This window comes from Castor canadensis, chromosome 14 (genome assembly GCF_047511655.1).
Source record: "Castor canadensis chromosome 14, mCasCan1.hap1v2, whole genome shotgun sequence".
Taxonomy (NCBI): Eukaryota; Metazoa; Chordata; class Mammalia; order Rodentia; family Castoridae; genus Castor; species Castor canadensis.
The window spans coordinates 70603756-70631277 of record NC_133399.1 but is presented as its reverse complement, the minus strand read 5'-3'; positions in this window follow the sequence as shown (position 1 = coordinate 70631277).

The window sequence follows — 27522 nt, the reverse complement described above, 5'->3', positions numbered from 1 at the left end:
AGAGGGAGGGTAAAAGAAGGAAGTCAAGAGGGTGAATATGGTTGATGTATTCTTATACAAGATGAATAGAGAGCCTGTTGAAATCACCATAAGAAGGGGATTAAAGCATAAAGGAGAAAAATAGAGGAGATGAGCCAATTTGAATTATAATACATATATACATGGAAATGTCACAAGGAAATCAATGTGTATCTTAAACAAAAATGGAGAACAGGAGGGAAGAACAGGTCTTGTCTGGGGGATTGGTACCAGTATGCAGGGGTAGGATGTAGGGAGAGGGTATATGATGGTGATATGGTGAAAATATTGTGTAAACATGCATGTAAATTTCAAAAATGAGACCTACCCTCAGCACAGTAATAACAAAAAAGAAGAAAAACATTATTACATACTAGTAAAGAGAACAATTCAGAAAAAATATATAACAATTCTAAATACATATTCACCAAACAGTGGTGCCCCAAATTCATAAAACAAACAGTTCTGAACTAAAGGAACAGATCAGTCCAGATACAATAATAGTGTGAGATCTCAACACCTCACTTTCATCAATAGACAAAACATCCACTCCAAAAATTAACAAAGATATCCTAGAACAAAAGAATACTGTGGACAAAATGGACTTAACAGACATTTATAGAGTGTTCCATTTTATAACAGCAGATTACACACTTTTCAGCAGTCCATAGATCTTTCTCCAAAACAGATCTCATGCTAGGTCATAAGGCAAAATTCAAGAGATACAAAATAATCAAATCAAGCCCCTGCATGCATGCTAACAGAGATGGATGGAAATTAGACCTACCTACAAATGTACAAATAATACACACATGATTTATATATATATGTATATATATACATGTGCATATATACACATAAATATATATGTATATATGCGTATATATGTATTATATATGTGTATATATATATGTATATAGAGAGAGGGAGGGAGGGAGGGAGGAAGAGAGAGAGAACTGTGTCTCTCTCTATATAGAGATGCTGAGAGGGAAAGAGAATGTTATGGAAAACATTTAAATATTGTACTTGTGTATGAAGATGATTAAACTCAATGCAGTGGAAGCTGTTGAATAATAAGGGAGCAGTATGATAGAGATAGAGCAAGTAATGGGGAGATTAATCTGATTAAGGCACAATATGTACAAATCTTAAATAGCAAGGTGAAACCCCCTTGAACTATCAATATATACCTTAAAACCTGAAGAACAGGTAAGTAACACAAGCCCTGCCCAGGGCAGGAATGAGTGGGCAAGGAGAGACATACAGAAAGGATGAAAGTCGGTAAGGCAGATGTATTTTTGTATCAGTTTTTGAAAATGAAAAAATGAAACCTGCTGATATTATTTTAAGAAGTGGGGAGTGGGAATTAGTGAGAATGATGGGGTGGTGAATCTAATTAAGATATGTTGTAAGCTCTTATGTGAATGTCACAACATATCTACCCTGTATCACTATTATATGCTAATAAAAATAAATTCTCCGTTAACCAACCTCTATTCTACACCCAATGCAGTTCAGAGTCATCTCACACAAACTTCCCAGGATCCAGCATTCTATTAGTCAGATTTGTTATTTCCTTTCTTTCATAAGTATTTCTTCTTCTATCATAGATTGTCTTCTTGCTCAGGCAGTACAGATTCAGGGTCTTCCCCCTTTTTCTAAGGGCAGTGAGGAATGCTTGGAGCAGATGTTGACTAGGATGAAAATTTTTATGATATCCTAAGAAATTTGCCAAATGAAAATTTCCAGGAAGTTCCACTCTTTAACCAAGAGCAAGGAGACTTAAATAATTAACTAAATAATTCATTTAATGAAGAAGTAACTGGAACATTACTATTCCCGGGTATTCCGCTGCTCTCCTCTCTTTCTGGAGAATTCTGTCCACTGTTGAAAGTAAATCCATGTCAGCCTTTGTTGAAGACACCTTTTTTCCTTCTTGTGAAATTTTCTTAAAATTCAGTTTTTTAATTGACTTTTTAAAGCTTAAATTTAATTTAGTCCTTAAAAGAGAATAAGACATCAGATAAAATTTTGATTTTACTTATGTAGTTAACATGATCCTTCCCATGACTGACCTGTAGCTACTGTTATTAACTCAGAGAGCACATTGTGTGTTAATTTTCAAAAGCAACTGTGAAAACTGATTGAGGAAAGGAGAACTGAAATCCTTAAAAACAAATAGTTTCTAAATTATTAAGGGAAAACCAAGAGAGTGGATACTGATCACAAAGCTGTTTTTCTTTCACACATGTCTAGAATTACTTTTGCGTATTGTAGGTAAAGAGGTGCAGAAAGAAGAAAATAATACTCATAAACCTAACCTGTTTGGAGAGTCAGACAGGAGACTTAAGAAAGGGAAACAAAACATTGTCCTTAGTTTACCTCAGCAACCCAAGCAAAGTGAAGATGGAAAAAAGGGGTCAGAATTTTTGACTCAAGGGCAAAATCATCTTTCAGTGTAAGCCACACATTTTTCTTGTATGTCTAAATTGGAAAATTCATCATAAACTGGGCAATCAGTGGTTTCTCTTTCATGCCATCAAGTATATCTGTGGCTATTCTCTGAAGAGATCAAAAGATTTGCTTTTCTCTTTTTGTGTTTGGATCCTGTCAAAAGTAGCTGTCAGCTGAGTGTGGTCATACAGGATTGTAATTCAAGCATGTGGGAAACAGATGCAGGAGGATCACAAGTTCTAGGCTAGCCTGGGTTAGATAGTGAAATCCTTTCAAAATAAACCAAAGACCCAGGCTGAAGTTTAGTGGTAAACCTCTTCCTTAGCATGCGCAAGTTCCTAGGTTGAATGAGCAGCCCCTCAATATATAAATAAATAAAGTAGCTCTCTTTATCACTCAGTGGCTCACACATCATTCACCTTTTTGAAATGTGGCAGGTAGAAGGAAAGCAATGCTAGCTAAACCAACTTACAAAGGTTTAAATGTAAATAGTATATCTCATTTCATAAGGAATGATATAAATCAGATTTTTTTGTTTCCTTTTACTGCAACCCTATAATCTGCTATCTGTTACGTCTTTTTTGCCAAAGAAGGAATATTTTCACCAGGCTTTAAAACAGTGGTCTGTTGAACTAGACTCATGCAACTTAGTCTTCTCATGTACCAGCTGAGTAAATAACATAGAGGGTTAGGATGTAATGCTGACTAGCAAGAAGAAATTGCTTTGCTTATACATAATGTAAGAAGAAAGAAGTGTATCCTCTGGGACATTTCTAATTTTGTCATGCCTAGGGAATGAAATGCTCTAGCAATCATAAGGATGCAAATCCACCAAAATCTCATATTTTAAAAATAAACATCTGGGAAACTACAAAAGAACAGTGGTTGGCTGAGATGCTGGCTGAAGGCACATGGAATATGGCATAGAAAGGATAGCATTATGGTTTAAATATTAAGTACCCCTCACAAGGCTCATGTGTTCAAAGTTTTGTAAACAATGGGTGGTGCTAGTGAGCGATAATTAAATGGATGAAAAGTTCCTAGCTGAATGTACTACTTGTGGCCTAGTTGGAGGAATTAGGTCACTGGGAGTATGTGTTTGATAAACCTATCTGGTCTTCAGACCCTTCCTGTCTCTCTCACTCTCTTTGTTCCCTGGCTGCCACAATGTGAGTAGCTTTCCTCTGCTGTGATCTTTTGCTATGATTTACCGTGTCGCCACAATCCAGAAACATGGAGCCAAGAGACAATAGACTAAATCTCTGAAGCCATGAGACAAAATGAAATTTTCCTACTTTAAATTGTTTTACTTGATTATTTTGTCACAATGATGAAACACTGACAAACATATGAAGGATAAAAGTAATTGATACTAGTAATTTGATCAGATGTTGGGAACCAGTGACAAAACTAGGGTCTTTGAAACCCAGATATTTAGTTAACACATGGCATGAGAATGGCTGCCACAGAGACAGCTCTCATGAATCCTCCCAGCTTGTGTTCATACTCTTGTGTGGTCTCCTTGCATATAAAACCAAGGTTGGAATGAGTGACTTCTATAAGTGCTATTGCATAAATCAAGGCCAGGTTATTAAAAGTCAAAAGTTGTCTGTTCTGTCTTTATTTCTCTATCATGTGTTCTGGGTAAAGTCGTGTATCAAGTACCTTAAGGAGAGGACCTCATAGCAAAGAAAGTAGACTCTCTTACCAATAGCCATGTAAGTGAGCTTGGCGATCAGACAGTCTCTAATCAGTCACTTACTGGAGCCTGCAGCCCAGATCATCAGCTTTCTTGCCACCTCATGAGAGATCATGAACTAGAACTACCCAGTGAAGTTGCTCCCAGACTTCTGATTCTCAAAAACTTTATGAAACAATAAATATTCTTATCTAAGCTGCTAAGCTTAATTTTTACATACCTATATATGTGTTTGTATATATACATACATTTTCTTCATATATAAAATTGTTTTTATTAATTTTGATGGATTGAAATGAGAAATAATAATGGCCAAAAAACTAATGTAGTCAGTGAAAATGTTCCCATTTTGAAATTTTGTATGTAATCATGTGTTGAATATGTAGACTATGTGTAGAATATGTTGGTGTTTCCTCAAAATGTTAAACATAGTATTACCATATACTTAACAATTCAAGTTACTCTCTAAAGAAATGGAAACAGATGTTAAACAAAGGTATGTGTGCTCTTTATATCCTTCAAACTCATGAAAATGAGACAGTCTCAGAAAGAGTTATAGCAGAAAAGTAGATCAAACCAAAAAAGTACCTCTCTGTGGATGCAACAGGTAGCGACAGTGAAGTGGCCAGTGGATTGAGTTATCAAGGATAAGTCACATTGATTTCCTGGTTTGGGCTCATGTGGTAATTACCAGAGAGTCTTTCTGCTTTCGGTAAAATATACTGAAGTATTTTGTATGGACTTCCAATCCTGAAAAGCAACAGCCATTGGGAAGTATTATTGTAATGTATGAAGAATACCTTTTACAACTATAGCTGGTTTCTTCCAATTTTGAAGTAATTTACTTCTTAAAACATATATATGAATACTATACCAAAGAAACAGACAACAATCTTTATAGTAGAGGATAGCCCTACCCAAATCCAGTTCAACCAATGCTGGTACAGTTTCCCTAGTAACAAAATCTGAACATCAACAGAGACCACTGTGTGGAAATTATATTAGTATTCAGAGTCTACTATGTGGATATTACATAGGTAGTAAAGGTCACTGTCTGGATATTATCATAATAGTATTAAGATGCTATGGTAGGGACATTAGAATTAGAGGCTATTCTATGGAACTATTTTAGTATCTGACATCACTGTGTGAATATTACTTTAGTATTAGACAACACTGCATGGATTTATATTAGTATTAAAGGCCACTGTATGGATACTGTATAGTATCAGTGGGCAATGTGTAAACATTAAATTAGCATTAGATGCTAACGTGAATATTATATTAGCATTAGGAATCCACTGGGTCAATATTGTAGGCCACAGTTACAGATATTATATCAATATTAGAGAATATCATGTGGATATTATATTAGTAGTTGAAGTCCTTTTGTGGATATTATATTATACTTATAAGTATATACTTATAAGTAGAGTTCACAGTGTCAACATTTCATTAGTGCATATATGTCTTGAGTGTCTAATTTAGACAGTGGTTCGTTTGAGTTACTTTCTACATGAAGCCATACTCCTATATTCTCTGAAGACTCTCTCCCCTGTACTCAGAGTGTAGACAGAAACAAATAAGGAAGAAAATCCCAATGGCTGACATTTTACAAAATACCTGGTATGTCCTGCTTAACACTATGTGGATAGGAGCTCCGGTTTGAGGCAGTGGCTCAGGTCTACGAACTCTGGGAGGTGATCTCACTTGTTAGAGATGTGAACTTTGCCTTTGTTTGTTTTCTTTTGATCAACCAGTGAAAAATTTATTCAGTAATTTAGATAGCATAAAGACCAGCAAAAGGAATAATCTGATATTTGCTCAATGTCAATTCTATCCAATTAGTACTATAATAGCTAAGAATCTGACTAATATTCCACTCATCTGGGTTACACCTTTCCAACAAAAAATAAGCATACAATATCAAGCCTTTTCTTCTTTCTCTCTTTCAAGAGCAGCTCAATGATTTGCGGGGGGTGTAGACCTTATTAGCACAATACAGAAAACATAGTGGGGGAAATTACCAGTGCTAGTACTTATCTCATTAGTGTAGTAACTAAGAATAGTATTAATTTTTAGGTTATTTGCTTTTCTTTAGAACATAAATCAAAGATGTTAAGCTGAGCATGAGGTATATACACGACTTTAAGCAAAATAATTATCATAAGTAATACTATATTTAAAAAATTTGAAATAATGTCTGTGCTGATTTGTATTTTGATTTCATGGAACAAGAAGAGAACAACATTCAATTAGAGAGGGTTATACTGATAATATAGCTCTTAGAGTACAAAGTGTCTTCCTCTCCCTTTGCACTTACCACAGGCTATACAATGTCAGGAGAAGATTCATTAGGAGAAAAATGTCAATCACAACTTTAATAATTTACTTGGTAGGAATTAATGGAAAGCAAATTGTAAGGTTAGATTCATCTTTGTTTTCAAATCAGTGGTCTTAATTTTTCTTCTTATAGAAAAAGTTTACATCAGTTTATCATAAATATATCTAAACCATTAGTATTTGCAGCTTTCAGCTAAAGTCCAGTACTTCTTTAATACAAAGTCTATAAGAAGAGGTCAGTAAAGATCATCCAACCCTAAGTCATGACATCATGCACTGAAGTCCTTGGCACCATACCTCTCCAGTAAGAGCACAGCATGACCGGTGATCGCTAATAGAAGTTAGCTTCAAATCTGTGGGATTTCTGCTACAGTCATTCATTTTTTAACACATTTTTATTAGCAAAGATCGACAGCCCAACTTTCCTTAGGTTCTTATGTGCTAGCATTTTGTAGCATTCTTCTCTAGCTACAGAAATTCTCTGTCTATACTGTCCACAAGTATTACAAACCTGTGTTAGTATAGTAAGTGTTCCAGGAAGAAGGAAGAGCTTCTTGGCCACCAGTATCCCAGTTAGGAAGTATGTATAATTAATCACTATTTCTTCTACAATACTTCCTATTGTAAGGAGTATATGCACTCCATTCATAGAAAATCGTAATGGATGATCGTTTTCCCGGCATTATCCAACTCAATAATGATAACGTTGTGCTTCTGGGGATTGAACAGTCTCTATATCCTGGAGAAGAGAATTCCAATTCTCGGGCAGAGGACCTCCCTCCACAACCCCGACCTCCTGGTCTCCCCTGGCTCAGGAGGAGGGAGAGAGAGATCTGGGCCTCCTCCTCTGCTGCTGCCACTTCTGTCCCGGCGGCCGGCCGCCAGGTCACTTTTAGGGAACCAGTGAGGGGCCAAACCCCAAGCCGCCCTGAGAAAGGCTACTCTCGACTGGCTCTGGGACATCGCCAACATCTTGTCTGTGAGGAGTCTCACAAGTCACCATAAGTCCTCACCTAGCTCCTCTCTGGCGCAACTGCAGACTACAAATGAACTTTGAACTCTGGTCACCCGGCGACCAACTCCCAGAGCCAACCTCAGCCAACTGACTTCTCCAGAGACCCTGGAGAGATTAAGATGTTTTCTTGCTGTCTCCCAAGTGCTTCTGGCTCATACAGAGGAAAGCCTGGAGTGGGTACCTTGTGCGAGTCTGAAGATGCTGGACCAGACCAGCCCCAGACCCCAAGCTGGACCGCTTCTGGGTGGGAGCCAAAATTACCACAGTTCAGACCAGGCCAGGACCTCGCCCCTCAGGCCCACCACTCTGACTCCTTAGCTAACTCTTGATCTTCCCCAGGTGTGTATGTTTAAGGGGGAAATTGACTTGTGTATTGTCACATCATTGAATGATAATGGGTAATTATGCACTTTGTCCTGTTTTCCACTTTTGAACTTTTCTTTCTTGCTTCCACCCCAGAGGGAAAGTGAGCTAGTTCCAACCCCAGCTGAGCCCTCCCTTGAAGTAAGCATTCTAGAGAAAATTGTGGACCACCTGGTGCCTGCCCTGCAGAGCGGGGACTACTCCTTTGCGCTTTCCTGGGCACCTACGGAAGACTTGCCACCACCCAACAGGTGCTGGACCTTCTGGTCAAAAGGTAAGTGACTCGCTTGCAAGCCCAGGGCTCTTCCACCTCCTGGCTTTGACTTGAGAGTGCGCCACACCTGTCTGGAAGTTTATGCTGTCATAGAATGTAATCAGGACCAAGTGGGAAGAGCCTTGGAAGTGCTGTTCCACACCTGATCCTGAGTACTGGGATTCTCCAATCTATGTGCCTTTTTTTTTTTTTTTAAAGGCAAATGTAGGATTTAATAAGGGCAAAAACATGATAGAATCAAAATGACTTTTTTGAGGACTTTCATGGACTGTAATCCATTTAGATACTATTTCATGTTTTTTTCTGTTTTTATTAGTACCATACCCTTGTATAGAGGGATACATTGTGACATTTACATATGTGCTTACAGTTTTTCTTAATCATATTCACCCCCTCCAGTTTCAACCTCATTCTCCTTCACTCCCTTCATAGAACAATTTCAACACCGTTTCATTGTTCTATTTTTGTATGTGAATACAAAATACTTCTGCCATATTCCCCTTCCTTCACCCTTTCCTTTCACCCTCCCCTTTCTCACTGGTACCCACTTCTAAACAGGACCTATTTTACCTTTCTGTCCTTCAATTATTTTAAAAGCATTTTTGTTACATTTGATATTCATACAGAGGATTTTGTTGTGACATTTCCATATATACATGTTTTATATCCTCAGTTATTCTCCCTCCTACCCCATTCTCCTTAAGGTAATTTCAAAAGGTTACAATGTTCCATGTTCATACTTGCATAGAAAGGACATCAACCATATTCACCTCCTTCGCTCTCTTCTTCTTTACCCTCTCCCATCTGTTAGGCCCTCCCCTTAACATGACCTGTTCCTGCCCTTCATTATTTAGGTGTCTGTTCATTTTTCAGCCGAGATTTTGCTTTGTTATTTTAACTGTAAATGTGTTGTGCTTGAATCATGCTAATCCCTTCCACTACTCTTCTTTACCTTTTTCCCTCTACCTTGTACTGTTCAACAGTTTTCAGTGTGTTTCCTTGTGACTTTTTCCCACACAGATGTGATATACTTCATTATTATTCACTTTCTATCATTCTTCTTTTCTTCCTCCCCCTGTTCTCCTCTAACAGTCCCGCTTTTGGAAACTTGTTCTGGATATATCTATATGTATACATGATAATGCTTGTATTTGTATTGGATCTGTTTTTCACATATGACAGAAAATATGCAACCTTGACTTTTTGAACTTGGTTAACTTCACTTAACATGATGCTCTCCAGTTCCATCTATTTACCTGCAAACCACAAAATTTCATTCTTCATTATTGCTGAATATAATTCTATTGCATTTAAATACCACATTTTCTTAATCTATTAATCAGTTGTAGTGTATCTTGGCTATTTCCATGGCTTAGCTTTGTGCCTAATACTGCAACAAACATGGGTGTGGAAGTGCTTTATTGTAACCTGACTTACATTCTTTCCCATATATTCCCAGGAGTGGTATTGCTGGATCATGTAGTAGTTCTATTTTTAATTTTTGGAGGGGTCTCCATACTGTTTTCTGTAATAGTTGTACTTACTAATTTACATTCCCACCAACATGGTGTTAAGGATTATTTTTTTCCCACATAACAATCTTCAACAGTTACTGTTGTTTATAGGGTTTGTTTTTGGTGTTTTGGGTTTTTTTTTTTTTTTGGCAGCACTGGGATTTGAATTTAGGGCCTCATGTTTGCTAGGCAGGCACTCTACCACTTTAGCCAATCTGCCAGCCATTTTTTGTGTTGGTATTTTTGAGAAAGGACTGGCCTTGACCCGAGATCCTCCTGATCTCTTCTTCCCAAGTAGGTAGGACTACAGGTATGAGCCCAGCTTTATTCCCATTCTTGATGATAGCTGTGCTAACAGGAGTGAAGTGGAATCTTAAGGTTGTGTTGATTTGCATTTATCTTATGGCTGCAGTGTTGACCATTTCTTCATACACTTTTTGGCCATTTGTACTTCTCCCTTTGGAAAATCTCTATTCAGTTCATTTGTCCATTTTTTCATTGTTACCCAAATTTTACCCAATATTTTGGGGAGTTTAGTTTTTTGAGCTTTATATATTCTGGTTATTGGTCTCTTGTCAAATGTATACCTGGCAAAGATTTTCTCCTATTCTGTGGGCTGAATCTTTCATCTGGTGACCATTTTCTTTGCTGTGCAGCTTTTTAGTTTCATGTTGTCTCATTTGTCAATCCTTTTCTCTTTGTTGCTGAGCAGTTGGGGTTCTATTTAGGAAGTTATTGCCTATGCCTACATGTTCCAGTGTATTCTCCACTCCTTCCTACACTATTTTCAAAGTTTTAAGCCTTATGTTAAGGTCCTGAATTCATGCTGAATTAATATTTGCATATGGTAAAAGAACTATGTGCCTCTTGTGTGTGACTTTCCCCAGTCCCATGAAGAAACTCTACTGAGACTCGGAAAGTCTCAGACCTGGGGCAAAGCATTTTTTTCCCATTTGAAAAGGATGTGCTGGAACCTATTTGGGAGGTTCCCAACATATATGGAGCCAAAGAAGATATCCCTAGGGATAAAGGGACCCTGTGCCCTCTTCAGATATTAGGGAAGGAGATGATTGGGCTCACTCATGGTACTAATATATATGAAGTAGCTTCTCTGTGAGGCACATTCTGAAGCACTTAAACATAATTTCAGGGTAAAGGACAGACAAACTTCCCAGCCGTTCTCATGTTCCATTCCTATCCTGAAGTCATTCAACCTCTGGGACATCCTGGCAGGTGGGAGCCATATGACACTAGAGGTAACATCCTTCTGGCTTCTTTTAAATATGACTACTTTCAGGATTTTGTCAGGTCCTGGACAGAAGTTATGCACAGCACCCTGTTCACATAAGCTTCACATGTCTGAATGCCGTATTGACCTGAATGGAAGCCAGGCAGCATCATGGAAGCCCTCATTGAATGGGTCATTGGGAGGGCTGGGCAGGAGAGGCCAGGCATCTGACTCTGCTGCCCCTCCACCTAGCCCCAGTATCATCTACTCCTTCCAGAAAACCTGGCTGGACAAATACCCTAAAGCTTTTTGCCAGTCCACGGACCTGGGCAACCTGAAGTATATTATGACCTATGTGATGTAAAGCATGCCCAGCCCAGATCTGGCAGTTGTGTGCATTTTCTCCTGAAACAGCTAGAGGACCCAGAGATCACTGAGTCTTACCCAAGGAGTAAGAAGACCTAAGGTAGACACTGGGTTTGTAGGAATGCCTTGGCACTGGGCTTCACAGGAGAAAGTTGCAGAGTTAAATTATGGCCACAAGCCATCTTCAGAGCCTTGTCTGAAAACACATCTTGTTGCTCAGAGAGGGAATGAGGATTCTTTGACAGGCAGAGATCTTCTCTGCCTTGAGTAAAATTCAGGAAAGTGCACTCACTTATGGAATCTTGTCTCCTCTTGCAAGACAAGTGCTACCATGGCTTCTAAAGTTTCCTGCATCTTCAGTGCTACCAGCAACTCTGGAGCTTGGAGCAGCTTCTGCACCAGCTCTAGAGGGAGTACAAGAGCTACAGGATTCTTTTCCACCTGAAGAGCTACAGAGATTCAGTAGCAGAAGAGGCATTACATATTTTAGTTGATTGGATATGGTTCTCACTCGGCACTTACCAGCTGAGATGTAGCAACTGCAAACTCTATCAGTTGAAGACAACCTAGTATCTATTCCCACAGATGAGGATCACCAGCTGCCTACGCTGACATTAGCTGACATAGATGCACATCCAGCATTGGCAGGAGACCATCCAGTTGCTTTGGGAGGAAAGCTATATCCATCTCTAACAGCCGAACCAGAAAATCTGCTGGATTCTGTGGATTAGGAACAGGTTGTGCCTACATTACCAGAAAAACATCGACCTTCAGCTGTATCAGTAGCAGACCTTCCAGAATCCTGTGGAAGCAGTTCAACCTCCATCAGCAACAGCCGAACTAGAACATCTTCTAGATTCTGTGGGACTGGAGGAGGATATCCCCACATCATCTGAGAACGATGCACATACAGTTTTGGCAGAAGATGTTCCAGTTGCTTTGGGAGCAGAGCTACCTCATGCAACAGCAACTGAACTAGAATATTTACATCCTGTGGGTCCAGGACAGGTTCTAACTACATCTTCTGTCAAAGACCCACCTCCAGCTGCTGCAGATGCAAACCTTCCATACTTCCTCCATACATGATAGATGTGGTTATGCATTCATCAGCAGACTCTGGGCCTTACCATATTCATCATCTAGGAGCAAACTTTATTAGTATTGTAAAATAAGAACCCTGCCTTAGAATCACCTGAACTCAACCCAGCACCAGCTCTGGATAAAGAGCTCCATTTTACACTTTCCCTTTTGTTCATTTTTGATGCTTGGTATGTCATTTTAAACTTTGGGTTCAATAAAAGTTAACCATTCATTTATTCCAAAGTGCTTAATTCCTAGGCAGATCATCTACTATCCATGGTGACAACCACTAGCACTATCTATACACTGAAGATCTAAGCAGAGCACATGATTTCTGAGGGAAAGACACTCACATGCTATCCTGGAGGAAGTAGAAGGAAGCCTGTGGCTTTATAAGGGGGTGATTGCAGAGAAAGTGGCAGGGAATCTATGCAATGTGGAGGTTGGGGTGGAAGACATCACCGCTATTTAGGTTAAGGATCCTTAAGAATAACTACAGAGAGTGCATGTCCTGACAGGTGTTTGCATCTGAACCTTGGGCTTCTGCTTTGGCAATGGGATAACAGTCCCTTCCCAGAGTATGTTGAAGAAAAATGCAATGATGTGTGGCTCTCCCAACAAATTCTGGACCCAAGAAGCTGTAAACACACCTATTATTCTTTGTGTGACTGCACAATGCAGAATTTGATGAAAAGTAAATATTTAGCAGGTTATAATTCAAGATGTTTAAAGCCATGATGATTTTCTTAAAATACTACTAAGCTTTCCAGATGTTAATGTGGACAGTGAATGACAAAGCCATGCCCATGAGGATTTTACACATGTGCTTGTTAGTGGAAATGGCTTGGTATAAAACCAACTGCCAGTGATCACCACTACCAAATGAAAACTGGAAACTGTCAATATGGGCACACGAGGTGCTGTCTACCCAATGAGGGTAGATTTAGGTGTGGGGAAGGGCCTTCTCAGGGTCATGGGTATTCCAGTTTGGCTGCCTGGGAAAGGAGGGAAGCTCTACCACTAGTCACCCCAGAATTTGGCCTAGAAGATTACATACCCCAGGGAGCCCTAGGCACATGTGTCAATACTCAGGACAGTTGATGCCATAGCAAGAGGAGATGAGTTGCAGGTCATGTTTATTCTGGAGTTCTGTTTTCTGATGTGTCTGAGGGAAGTCAACTCAGTCCTGCAGGAGTCCAGATGAAGGATATTCCAGCCAGACTGGGGAAGTGGGGAGTAGTTTGAGCAGCTTTTACCAATGAAACTTAGAGGAAATCAAAGCAAATCAGGCCTTACCAGCAGGAGTGGGCAGAGACAGAACTGGTGGAATTTGAGGGCTGGTAGTGCTGTGACATCAAGAATAAAGAAATTTAAGGCATCCATATACAAAAGGAGAAATAAACTATACATTCACATGTTAAGGATTACCTAATATTATATATTGAAAAACCTGAAGAATCAATATAATATAATTAATGCTAGTAAACAAATCCAGAAATATTATAAGTAAAGTATCAAAAGAGACCCATATTATATCTATATACGAACAATGAAGACCTGAAAATGCAAGTATACTCAATCCTTTTTACATGGACTTCATATGTCTGCCCACAATATCCAGCTACACATGACCTGGGCAGCATCTCATGGAAGCCCAACTTTCAGGAGCATTGAGAGGTCTGGGGAAGGAGAAGTCTGACATCTGACTCTGCAGACCACCTATCAGCCTCCAGCACCATCTGGTCCTTCCTAAAACCTGATTGAACAAGTGCCATGAAAATTTTTGTCAGTCCATGGATCTGGGAAACCTGAAGCATCTTACAACCTATTTGATGCTCAACATGCCCTGCTCAGACTTCACATTCCATTTCCATTTACTCTTAAACCAGCTGGAGGACCCAGAGTCTATGGGTAAGGAGACCTGGGATATATGCTGGATGTGTGAGTAGAAGTTGGTACTTGGCCCCAATGGGAGAAAAATCCTGTGGAGACCAGTCTGGAAACACATCCTTTTGCTGAGACAAGGACTGAGGATTCTCTGACAGGAAGGGTCTTCTCTGCCTTCGCTAGGGCTTATGAGAAGGTATTCATCTACAGGTTCTTGTCTCTTCTTGCAACTGAAGTGCGACCATGACTTCTAAAGTTTCTTGCATCAGCAATGCATATATTTTCAGCCTTAGTTTGGGGCCACAGAGCTACTGCTCCTGAACTTGAGCCAAAGAGTCCTTCAGTGCTACCAGCAACTCTGGAGCTAGCAACAGCTTCTGCAACCAGGTCTAGAGAAAGTGCTAAACTCCCCAAGGGATTCTATTCCCCATGAACAGCTCCAGAGAGTTGTGTCAGTAGTGGAAGAGGCAAAACATATTTTGTATCTCAGTTTGGCTCTGCACTCATCAGCTGACATACAGGAACTTCCTTTTGTACCAGCAACAGAGGAGCCAAGACCTGCTATAGAAGATGTGGCTCTCCAGATGGCTATGCCAACTTAGCTGACATAACCCACATCTTGCTTTGGGAGCAGATCTACCTCCATCTACAAAGAAACAAAAACAAAACCAGAATATCTTCTGGATTCTGTGTATCTGGAACATGTTCTGCCTATGTCATCTGAAAAGATATATAACCATCTGTGGTAGACAACCTTCCATTCATATTGGAAGCACATCTACCTTCATTAGCAAAAGCTGAATGAGAACATCTTGATTCGGTGAGTCTTGAACAAGATATGACTACATCATGACAAAGATATACCTCTATCCATATCAGAAGCAGCCCTTCCATTCACTGAGGAAGTGGTTCTGTGCCCATCAGCAACAGCTGAGCTAGACACCATTTCACATCTGGAAGCACATCTTCTAAATAGTGTAGATGCAGAGCCACTTCTGGCTTTCAGTTAGAATCATTTTGAGTTCAGCTCAGCACCAGTTCCAGTTCCACAGCTATCCTTCCTCATCTCTAGGGAAATACCCATTTTATTTTTACTCTTGCTTTTTGTTCAGTGTTTGGTGTATCAGTTTAAGGATTGGTTTTAACAAAACTTAACTGTTCATTCAATACTAAGTGCACTATTCCATGGCACAAAATCCACTTGCCATGGTATATACGATGTCCTAGCACTATCTGCAGACTGAAGCTCTGAGTAGTACATGATTCCTGTGAGGAAGATACTCACAAGCTATGCTGGAGGAAGTAAGAGGAAAACATCTTGTTTTGCAGGGAGGAGAATGCAGAGAGGGTGGCAAGGAATCCAGGCAATGTATGATATATGAGAAGACATTGCTGTGTCATAGGGAAAGGTCCTTGAAGTTTAAATACATGGGCTCTATGGTCAAACAGAGTGGGAGTTCTGGTAAGGTGTTCCCACTTGAGCGTCAGGCCCCTTCTCTGTGAAATGGGATAATAGTCCCTTCCCTGAGTATGATGAAAAAAAATGTAATGGCCTGTGAAGTTCTCAACTAATCCTCGGCCCAAGTCTGGGTAAACACATTGATGACTCTTTGTGCAAATGCACAATGCATAATTTAAGAATGTTAAAGGAGTTTCTTTTATTTTATCTAAGGTGTTTAAATCCATAATGATTTTTTTAAAAGATTGTTTCCACAAGGGTTGGTGTGGACCATGAAACAAACCCAGCAAAATTACAAGCAAAATATCAAAACAAAAATTACCCATATAATATCTTTCCACTACCACTGAAGAACTTGAAAGTGAAAATAAGAACACCCAATTTTAAATAATGTCAACAGTAAAACTATATATAATAATAAATTTTAATGAAAAGTACAAAACATTTCTGAAAGAAATTAAGGACAATCCAAATAAATGCATATAAATGTCATGCCCATTGAAAGATTTAGATTGGCAATATTATATGAATCAATAAGTATGTTCAATGTGATTCTTATGGGCAGAAATAGGGAGGGTAATCTGAATATTCATATGTGATTTCAAGATACCTCAACTGGCAAATGTGAAAAACAAAGCAGAGTTTGGAGGTTCCCAATTTCAAATAATATCACAAGGTAATGGTACTCAACATATGTGATACTGGCATCAGGATAAACAGAGAGTTCAATAAAACTGTTATGAATATACAAAAAAAATTTTTAAAACCTCTTTGTCTACAGTCACTGATTTTTTGCAAGAGCCAAAACCATGAAATTGAGGAAAGAAAGTTGTCCTCCAAAGTGGTGTTAAGCAATGGCTAACCAGATAAAAGGGAATGAAATTGTACCTTAAACAAACACAACATACAAAAACGTACATAATAGGTGACAAAGGCCTAACTGTAAGACATAAAAGTATAAAGCTATAAGAAAATGATATGGGTAAATCTTAACAACCTGACATTTAGCAATGGTTTATAAAACCTAGAAACAAAAGAAAAATAAATAAACTGGATTTCCTCAAATTTCAAAATGTGTGCATTTGAAGACACTATCAAGAAATTTGAAAGACAAAATTGTTGGACTAAGAAAAAATATACTAAATGTTTTCTTTTATTAGAGATGTTCAACACTCAACACAGAACATGTGTGTGGTCAGATGTGTGGGTTTTCTCCACAACAACCAATCCTTAGACACATGGGCTGTGCTGCAGTTCAATCCAGTTCTTACACCATTTACCTGAAGGTAGCATCAGATCCACAGGCTTGGGGTTCAGGCTCACAGACTGCCTCCAGTTCAAGCAATATCTTCCCAGGTTACTCACAACTGTGTGACTTGGCTGAAAAGCAGAGCATCCCAAGATCCCTTTTTGCACAGAACCCTGGATAACAGCATGCTTAGTATTGCTGCTTAACTGCAGAGCTCATTTTAAAGGACAAATGCATATCCAGATGACAGTGCACATAGGGAAAGGAGACTAGGAAATGAGTCGAGTTTTATGCCCTCTCCAGGCACTACCCTGCCAGCACCTCCATGTATTCAGCAATATGGGAGGTCTACAAACCCTGTTCTTTTGAGTTAATATGGAGGCTTCATTTTAGATTCATGATTGATTAAATCACTTTGTAACTAGTGGTCAAATCAACCTCAGCCCCTTTCCCTTCCTGAGAGGTGTGGTGAGGGGGCCAAGTTCCAATCTCTAATAAGATCATATGTTGCTCTCCCCTGCAGCCAGCCATTTGAGCCATCTAGGGCCTGAACCATCAGTCACTTCATTAGAATAGAGCCACATATGTGACTTTATAGTCTCAATGTTCAAAAGCTAAGTGGGAGAAAACTGGGACAGATATCAAGTATATATTTCTTATTATATCACAGCAACCCACAAAATGGAAGAATCAAAATATTGCACTTTAAATGTCTGAAAATTTGGGGAACTGGGGGAGCCATAGATATAATCAGAAGGCAAGACAGGCAGCCATATTAGGAGACTGGCTATATTAGCTTCAGGTTCAGCCCACAAGACTTAAACTCCCTGTAGGAATTTGGTGAGATAGTGACTGCTCTGAGTGAGTTAGCTTTGGTCAAGTTAGATATTTTGTCATTCCCTTTACCTTGGAGATCTTTAGAAAGGCACCATCCTGAGAGAGAGCCTATTGTTTGCTACTGAGCTAACTTGGTGGTTTGAAAAGAAGGAACAGTCATGGTTCAGTGTGTCTTGTGATACCATGTCACAGTGTCTGGTACAAGCGGTAGTTGTCTGGTAGTCTAGAGGGAGAGGATTTGTCATGGACCCTCAAAGAAGTTCAAGCTGCGTGAAGCCCAGAATATACTTTATTTTCAGCAGCCCCAGGAACTTTCTTCAAAACATATCATATTTTAAAATATAAGGAGATTCTTAACCAATGAAAAAAATTTAAATAGCTTCCTATATTTTGTCAGACTACAATGTAATAAAAGTAGAAATCAACAGCAAAAGAAACTAATGAAAATAATCAAATATGTGGAGACTAAACAATTTACTCTTGACCAATGAATCATCAAAGAAATAACTGCAGAAATAATAAAATCCCAGGATCAAATCAAACTTTTTGAAAACACAATTTACTATAATCATTGGAACACAGAAAAGTCTGTACTGAAAGGAATGTTTATAGATATGAGAACCTACATTAAAGAATTCAGAGAAATCTTAAATAAATGAGCAAACCGTGTATCTCAAGCTCTTTGAAAAACAAGAACAAACCAAACCCAAAAGGAGTATATGGAAAGAACTGTTATTAGTTCAGGGCAGGAATTAACAAAATGGAGACTAAAAGAGCAATGCAAAGAATCAAAGAATGAAAAGAATTTATTCTTTGAAAAGATAAACAAGTTTGATAGACTGTAAATCTAATTAAAACAAAGAGGGAGAAGACCCAAATTAATAAAATTAGAGATGAGAAAAACAACATCACATCAAATACCAATGAAATCCAGAGAATAATTAGGGAATACTTTGAATTCCCCAATCAAGTAAAGAATCTAGAAGAAATGGATAAATTTCTACATGAGTACTAAAAAATTGAACCAAGAAGATTTAAAATCTAAACAAATCTATAATAAGCAGCGAAATTGAAGCAACAATAATGAGTTTCCCAAAAAAGGAAAGGTCAGGAGCAGATGGCTTCACTGTTGAATTCTACCAGACCTTTAATGAAGAACTAATACCAACACATGCACAGGAAATTAATGTGAGTCAACTCCCTGTATAGCTATCCTTATCTTAACCAGCAAAAACACTTGTTCCTTCCTATTATTGCTTATACTCTCTCTTCAACAAAATTAGAGATAAAGGCAAAATAGTTTCTACCGGGTATTGAGGGGGTTGGGGGGGAGAGAAAGAGAGGAGGCAGGGTGGGTGGTAAGGGAGGGGGTGGGGGCAGGGGAGAGAAGTGACCCAAGCTTTGTATGCACATATGAATAATAAGACAATAAAAAAAAGAACTAATACCAAATCCTCTTCAAACTACTGCACAGAATAGAAAAGGAAGGACTACTGCCAATCTCTTTATGAAGGCAGTGTTTTCCTGATATCACAACTGGATAAGGATATACAAATAAAGAAATCATACATCAATTTCCTTGATGAATACACATGCAAAAATTCTCAATAAAATGTATATCAAATTCAGCAACATATTTAAAAGATTATATACCATGTTCAGGTTAGCTTCTTTCTAGGGACAAAATTAAACATCCCTTCATAACATTAGCTCTGAAGATTTAAGTAAGAAAAAGAATGTATATTAAAAATATTTTAAAAGGAATATATTAAAACATAAGGTCTACATATGATAAACCTTTAGCAAACATCATATTGAATAGGGACATTTTAAACCATTTCCTCTAAAGTCAGAAATTAGATCTGGGTATTCACTTTCTCCACTGTTATTAAATATAGTACTCAAATTCTTAGCCAGAATAATAATAGAAGAGAAGGGAATAGAAGGGATACAAATAGAAAAGAAAGAAAAATATCTTTATTTTCAGGTGTCATGATCATATACTTAAAAAACTTGCAAATGCGAGCAAAAGTTCTTATATTTGATACACACTTTTAGAAAAATAGCAGGATTTAAAATCAGTATACAAAAATTAGTTGTTATTCTATATACTAATAACAAACAACCTGAGAAAGAAATCAGAAAATCAATTACATTCACAATAACTTCAAAAAATTAAATACCTAGGAATAAACCTAAGGAAGGGAAAGATTCCTTCATGAAAAATATAACCTTGAGTAAGGAAATTGAAGGAGCCATTAGAGGATGGAAAGATCTATCTTCCTTCCTTCCTTCCTTCCTTCCTTCCTACCTCTCTTCCTCCCTTCCTTCCTTCCTTCTTTTCTTCTCTCTTTCTCTCATTTTCTTTTTGGAGTGCTTGGATCAAAACCCAGAGTTTTGTGTCTGTTCGCAAGCCCTCTAGACCACTGAGCTCTGTCCCCAGCTCACATTTCTTTTCTTATTACCTTGTAACATCAAGCCTAAGCCCCTAAATGTAACTTACCAAAACTTCCATGGCTCCTTACAATTTCTCAGCACCTAAATTTTTACACTGTTTGCCTTAATAAAGCAGAAATGATGGTAGAGCTTGTTGAATGCTGTTTTGATTCCTGTTGTAGTCACTGTATGCAACATTATTTATTGTCATGTTTCTGGGACTTAAATGTTACCTAATCTTCTCTTTATATTTCATTCCCTCCAGGCAGACTTTGATCATTTTCAGACCAAGGGCTCTATTTACCTAATACATTGTGAGTAGCTCTTATAATCACTTACCAATTTCACCAAATTATTATTTGAAAAAAATCTATATTTCATACTATTTGCAAATGTATAGTCAGTGACATAAAATAATTATTCACTATGGGTATGCTTTCATAAATGTGTCATTGTTTCTTCTGGGTTCAGTAACTCCTCAAATTAGAAAATCATTAATTCCTGCAAAAAAACAGAAATACATTTTCTTCATTTTAATTGTAGAACATTTGGACAAACTTTCTTGAAGTATTGAAAATGTCTGATTTTTCTAGTATTATTTCTAAATTGTAAGTGTAAAGCTCTATATGTAAAAATAGGATCAAAATGGATTGTCTATTTGCATCTGGCATCTGGAGGCACAGATCTTTTTTGTCTCCCATGGCCACCTATGGAGAACTTTCAAGGAAACCATAGGACCTGGAAAGTTCTGGAGACTGGTTGTGAAGGAATGTAAATATTTGTACCACTGCTGAATTGCACACTAAAAAAAAGGTTGACAGTAAATTTTATGTTCTGTATATTTTACTACACTTTAAAAAGTCATGTACAGATTCATAGCCTATATTAAATTATCGGTATATTAGAAATATACATTGTTAACATAGCCTCTAAGTGATTTCTTAGTAGAAATTCTAACTTGATAATCATTACAGACTATTTTACATGGATTTGGAGATGTGTGGTATACCTGTCTTAAAATTTTACCTATATAATTTATAATTGCTTTTCAGACACTGGGGACTATGTGATGCCCATTGGTATTTGGCTTTTCTTTTGGTATTCTTCATTCAGATTGTTTCTTTCATTTATTATTTGTACACATTCAAACTGGCATAGTCCTCTAAGATTAATATATAATGTTTTAACTTCTCACTTTGTCACTTTTTTTAACATCTGTGCCACTCACTTTTTACCTTGAAATATATGCCTTTAAATTATTAGGAAGTTTTGTTGTGTGTGTGTGTGTGTGTCTAAATGTAAAACAGATTTCAGCACCTGTTTGTATTAAGATTCTCTGGCTTTTTTAAGAAATTTTTTCTTTCATATCTAAATAAGAGGATCCTGATCCACCATCACATATGGAGTTGGACATCTTTTGTTCTTCCAATCACCCTAAGAAGTCACACTGTCATTCTGCTTTTTCAGGTGCCATTTTATTCTGACCCCTCCCCATTTCTCAATTTCAAAGCCAATTCTACATTATTATGTATTTATTAAGCAGTATCCCACTTCTTGGTATAAAATTTTTTCTTAATCTGCTTAAGATGCCAAGACAAAATATAATAGAATGGGTAGTTCAACATCAGTGTGTTTCTCACAGTTTTGAAGGCTGGCAAGTCCATGATCAAGGTTCTGGCCAATCAATTTTTGGTTAGACCTGTCTTCCTGACTTGCAGGTATCTACCTTCTCCCTGAATCCTTACAAGGCTGATAGAGATACTGAGCTCTCTGGTGTCTCTTCTTATAGGAACACTAATTATACTATCTCAAGGCCCCATCCTTATGACTTCATTTAACCTTAATTATTTCCTCATTCTGAATAGTCATACTGATGATTAGGGCTTTACTAACATGAATTTGGTAGGGACACAATTCAGTTTATGGAAACTATGAATATTTAATTCCCTATCTTTTTTGTCTTTTACCTTACTTATAGTTGATATTCTTCTATCCTGAATAGATGAGCAAATCTATAGTCTTCCCTTAATTTTCCCAAAATTATAATCACAAGGTAATTACTTAGAGCAGATTTTGCACCTAAGTAATGAGCAATTAGTTTTCAAACACTTTAAAATGAATATCATTATGATTCTCCTAAAAAATCTTTTGATTGTTTCTGATAAATGGAATTCACTCTTTCATAGCTTTCTGCATGCACTTTCTGTCCTCAAAGGGAATCAATTGACCTTTGCTCCTCACCATTTTTTTCTTTTCTGGTCTCCCCTTAGTTCTCATTTAGTAGGTTCCCAGGGCTTTAGGCTGATTCCTACAAGTACTTCCTCTCATCTTTACATTTTTCACAATGTCTAATTTTAGTAATCATTTAATAAACATTGAAGTGTAATACACATACAAAAAAGTCCACAGATCTCAAAAGTAGAGATCAATGAATTATTTTAAAATGACCAAATCTGATTGATCACCAGCTAAGTAAAAAAAATGGGATATTACTAGTCCCTAAAAGGATTTCATTATGCCCTCTTCCAAATTCCTCATCCTTCCTCCTCCACTGAGGTAATGACTACCCTGATTTTATTTAACATTATAAAAAGGTGTTATTATTTAATGTTTAAAGTTTGTGTAAATGTAGTCAACACTTTGTATTCTATTATGCCTGGATTGCTTTGGTCAGCATTTTTTTGAGATTAGTGCATGCTCTTCTTTTATTGCTGCACAAAATTTATGTGGCTATTGTACAGTTGGTGGATAGTTAGGTGGTTCCCACCTGAGGGCATTTATAAGTAATTATTCATGAGCATTCATTTCCATATCTTTTGGTGCACATTTTTGAGTGTGTCTTGTGAAGTTTTAATATGGATAGAACCTTATTCTCAGATCACAGATTGCAGAATACAATGTAACTAGAACCCTAGAATCCCTTTTCAAACTTCTTCTAAGAATAGACACTATTTTATTTCTAATAACATAGACTCAGGTTTTTGTTCTCTTTTTAAGTGTAAATATCTAGTATGTATTCTTTCATGTTTGGATTGTTAAGATGCATCCATATGATAGAGTTTAGCAATTGGCTTTTTAGTCTCAATGATAAATAGTGGTTTATTTGCCTAAACTAGAATTTTTGCTTAAAACCTATTGATAACCATTTGAATAATTTAATTTGCAGTGAATTTTTTCTGACGTTACAGTATAGTTGTACCCCTTTTACTACCTATATTTTATGAATGTAGGGATATACTGTGTTTAACTCTTCTAATGGGATTATTTGATGAAGGCCCATTCTAATTTGCTCTTCCAGCAGCAAATAAGAGTTCCTGAATCTCTACACCTTTTATCAAAATTTGTCATTTTAGAATTTTTACTTTCAGTCATTTTTTGAATAGGAAGCAGTATGTCATTATGGCTTTAGTTTATGCATCTCCTTATGACTAATGAAGTGCAGCAAAGTTCAGTATGTTCTTACTTACTTTGTTATCTTCTTTTGTGAAGTATTGCTCAAATATTTTGTTCTTTTTTTTAATGAATTTTCTGCTTTGTATTTGTCAAAGTTCTTACTATAGTTTGGATGAAATTTTTATTTTAAAATAATATATAAGTTTGGTCATCATTGACTTTTACTCTGTAGTTTACTTTGTTATTAGTGACTTTAGCTGAGCTGAGTTCTTGATTTCATATAGTCCAAGTTTTCATTTTTTCCATTTATACTTATTGCCATGCTATCCTGTGTAAGTCATCTTTGCCTACTCTGAAGTCATGAACATGTTTTCCTATAAAAAAATTTATTGTGTCACATTTGAAAAATGCATGTAGTGGGAGGTGAGCCATCTACTTGCCCAAGAACTGTTTATTGAAAAGATCATTCTTTCCTCAATGCCCTTCAGAATAAGCTTTGTCACGTTAGCATATTTTTGTGGATAGACGCTGAGTACTCAGTTCTTTTCCATTAAACACATTAACAGTGTTTTTTGCTGTTGTTTCTTGGTTTTGTTTTTTCTCCCAGTGATAAAGATGGAACCCAGGGCCTCAAGAATGCTTACATGTATTTGTTCACAAATAGTGCCATTGTTTTAATTACAAAATCTTTAAAATAGATCAAGATAACAAAGACAAAGTAAATCTTCCAAGTGTTCTTTTCCAAGATTGGTTGACATTTTTTAGCTTTTTTGCATTACCATTGAGTTTTAGAATGTACCTATGAAATTTTTCAAGCACTTCAATTCAGACTTGGTGATAACATTAAATATTCAGGTCATTTTGGGGACAATTGATATAATGTATATATGGTATATTTATATTTTCCTCCATTTATCAAGGTCTCTTTCAATTTTTCTCTATAAAATTCTGCACTTTTTATTGTAGAATATAGGCAGATGCTACATTAGTTTCATTCCTGGTTATTTATATTTCTAAATGTTCCTCTTTTATTGCTGGTATAAAAGTAATATTAATTTTGCATATTAAATTGACATGTATGACACTGATAAATTTTCTTGCAAATACATTTGTATTTTCCAAATACAAATAAGGTTGTCTAAGAATATTGACAGATTTATAATCATCGTATAGTTTTCTTTCTAATCACTATAAGTTTTCATTTATTTTCTTGCCTTACTGAAATCATGCGGAAATGCAACACATGTCAAATAAAGATGCTGAAAGTTGACAATCTGGTTTAATTTCTATCTCAGAGGAAAAGCTTTCCACATTTCATTTTTCAATATTTTTGTTGTTGTTTTTATGTAGATATCTTTTCAAAATCAGGATGTTTCATTCTATTTCTAGTTTAGTATGAGTGTCTATCATAAGTGAACACTGAAGTTGTCGTAGATTTGTTTTGATTTATTTATTCCTTTATTAAGTTTATTTGATAAAACCATTGTTTTTTAAATGAATCATCTACTTTGCATTATGAAAATAATTTAAACATGATGTATTATTCTTTTGTAATAGTCTTTCCTTTTGTAAGTAGTATTATTGGTTTTCTTTGCTAATGTTTTGCTGAGTTTTAAATCAATATTCTTTCTTTATTTTTCAGGACAGAATCACAGTGCATTTAGCTTTACATTGTACATCCTTTATATTGCCCCCACCATCTCTCTCCCTTGACCCTTTCCCTGCCCCACTTAAAGCAATTGCAAGAGGTTTCATCATTCTATTTCATATATATAACCATAAACCATATTCCCTCACCTTCATCTCCACCATTTACCCTCCCTCTCCCACAAGTAGTTGCCTCACACTGTACCTATTTTACAGTCCTATCTTTCATTATTGATTCAAAAATCAATGTTCAAAGGGGTTTCATGATGCATCTTAGCTGTAAGTATACTTTACTTTGGTCAGTTCAACCCCTTCCATTACCCTTTCCCCTTCCCTCCCAACCCCCCCATTACTCAACAGCTTTCAATACATGGAATTATATCCTCTACCTGCACAGATGTAATGTATTTCAATATTGTTGACTTCCTATCATTCTCTTTTTCCTTTTCCTCCTCCCCCAAATTCCATAGTGTATATATATCACATTTTTTCATCCATTCACAGTTGTAGGGCATCTGGGTTGTTTCCATTGATTGGCTATTGTGAACAGTGCTTCAATAAACCTTGATGTACACGTGTCTCTATTGTATCTTATAAATCACTCTTCTTGAGGGAAAATAGTCTATTATTTTATTTTTTTTGTAAGTTCTTTTCAATCGTGGTATTAATGTTACACTAGGCTGTGAAACAAGCTCATTTAGTTCAAATATTTTCTAATTTTAATCATAGTTTCTGCTTTGATATGTGCTATTTGTAAGTTAAATGATTAAGCTTTAAATGGTTGAGGATTTAACATTATTTATTTTTACTAATTTTGAGTTCAATTCCATTCTGGCAAAAGAATACATACTCTTCATGCTTCAATTTTGAAATTCTATTTGAAATTGTTGAGATTTATGGATCAGGTAAAGATTAGTTTTTATAAATGGTTCATACATAGATATTCTGTAATCATTGAAGAAGTTCTCTATTTATTGAGGCTAATTTTGTTATTTTTTCAAATTTCCTATTATTTTATATTTTCCTATTATAGCATTGTTGTATTAGAAATGCTCACTGTGATAGTTAATGTGATTCATTAATGTTTAGTTTTGTCAATTTTTTTGCTTATGTTTGAAATAATTATTTTTGCGTATTCACAGAAATTTATAATTGTTTGCTTTCCAGGTAAATGATCTCTAATTTTATTACAGAATATTTTATGAGGTTTATTTTCTATACAGTGTGGAATTTTCCTTCATATCTACTTTAATACTTATATATTTTACTCCATTTGGATACTGTTTTTATCCTTTTGTACAAAGATGTGTGAGTACACATGTGTGTTATGTATGTGTATTTTTAAAATCTTATGATTAAATATTATTATTATTGCTTTATACAGTGAGTACAAATTCAAATTTATGCACATAGTTTTTCTTTCTTTTGCTGTTTATCTGTTCCTACATGTTTGACCCTCCATATGGCACAAAGTTTCTTCTGCTTGAGAGCACTTGTTAAACTATTTTAATGCAAAACTGTTGTTAAAATTTGTCAGATTTTATCTGTTAGAACAGTTCTGCTTTAAACTTCTTTTTAAATGCTATTTATCTGGATATAGAATTTTAGACTGTCAGTTGTTTTCTTTTAGCATTATTAAAATATGTGTCCTTATCTACTTTAAAAAGTTAGATATTAGTCTTATTATAGCCAATTTAAAGGTAATCTTTTTCTTATTTATAAATTTATAAATATTTCTTTTTGTCATTTATTTTCAGCAAGTTTATTATTATATATTTGTAGAAAGTTGAATATTGTTGCCTCCAAGAATTCAGCCTGACCTTATTTGGAAGTAAAATATTTACAAAGGTAATTGAGATCAATATCAACATGAGATCATATTTAAAAAGAGTAGGCCCTGAATTCAATGTAAGGGTACGTTCAAGAGATGGGAGAGGACACACAGAGATGGACAGAAGAAGGCTATATCCTGACAGAGACAGCAGTGCAGCTTCAAGCTAAAGGGCAATGTGTATTTCCAAGAGAAACCATTGAGTTAGGAAAAGGCAAGGAAAGATTCCTCCCTGAAGCCTTCAGAAGAAACATGGTCCTGCCAACAACTTGTTTTCAGATTTCTGGGCTGCAGAATCATAAAACAATAGATCTGCTGTTTTAAGCTACTAAGTTTTTTGCCAATTTTTATGACAGCCTTGCTAAAATAATACAATGCTTAGGATATTTTTGTATGTGTATTTTCCTAGATGGAGTTTACAATGCTTCT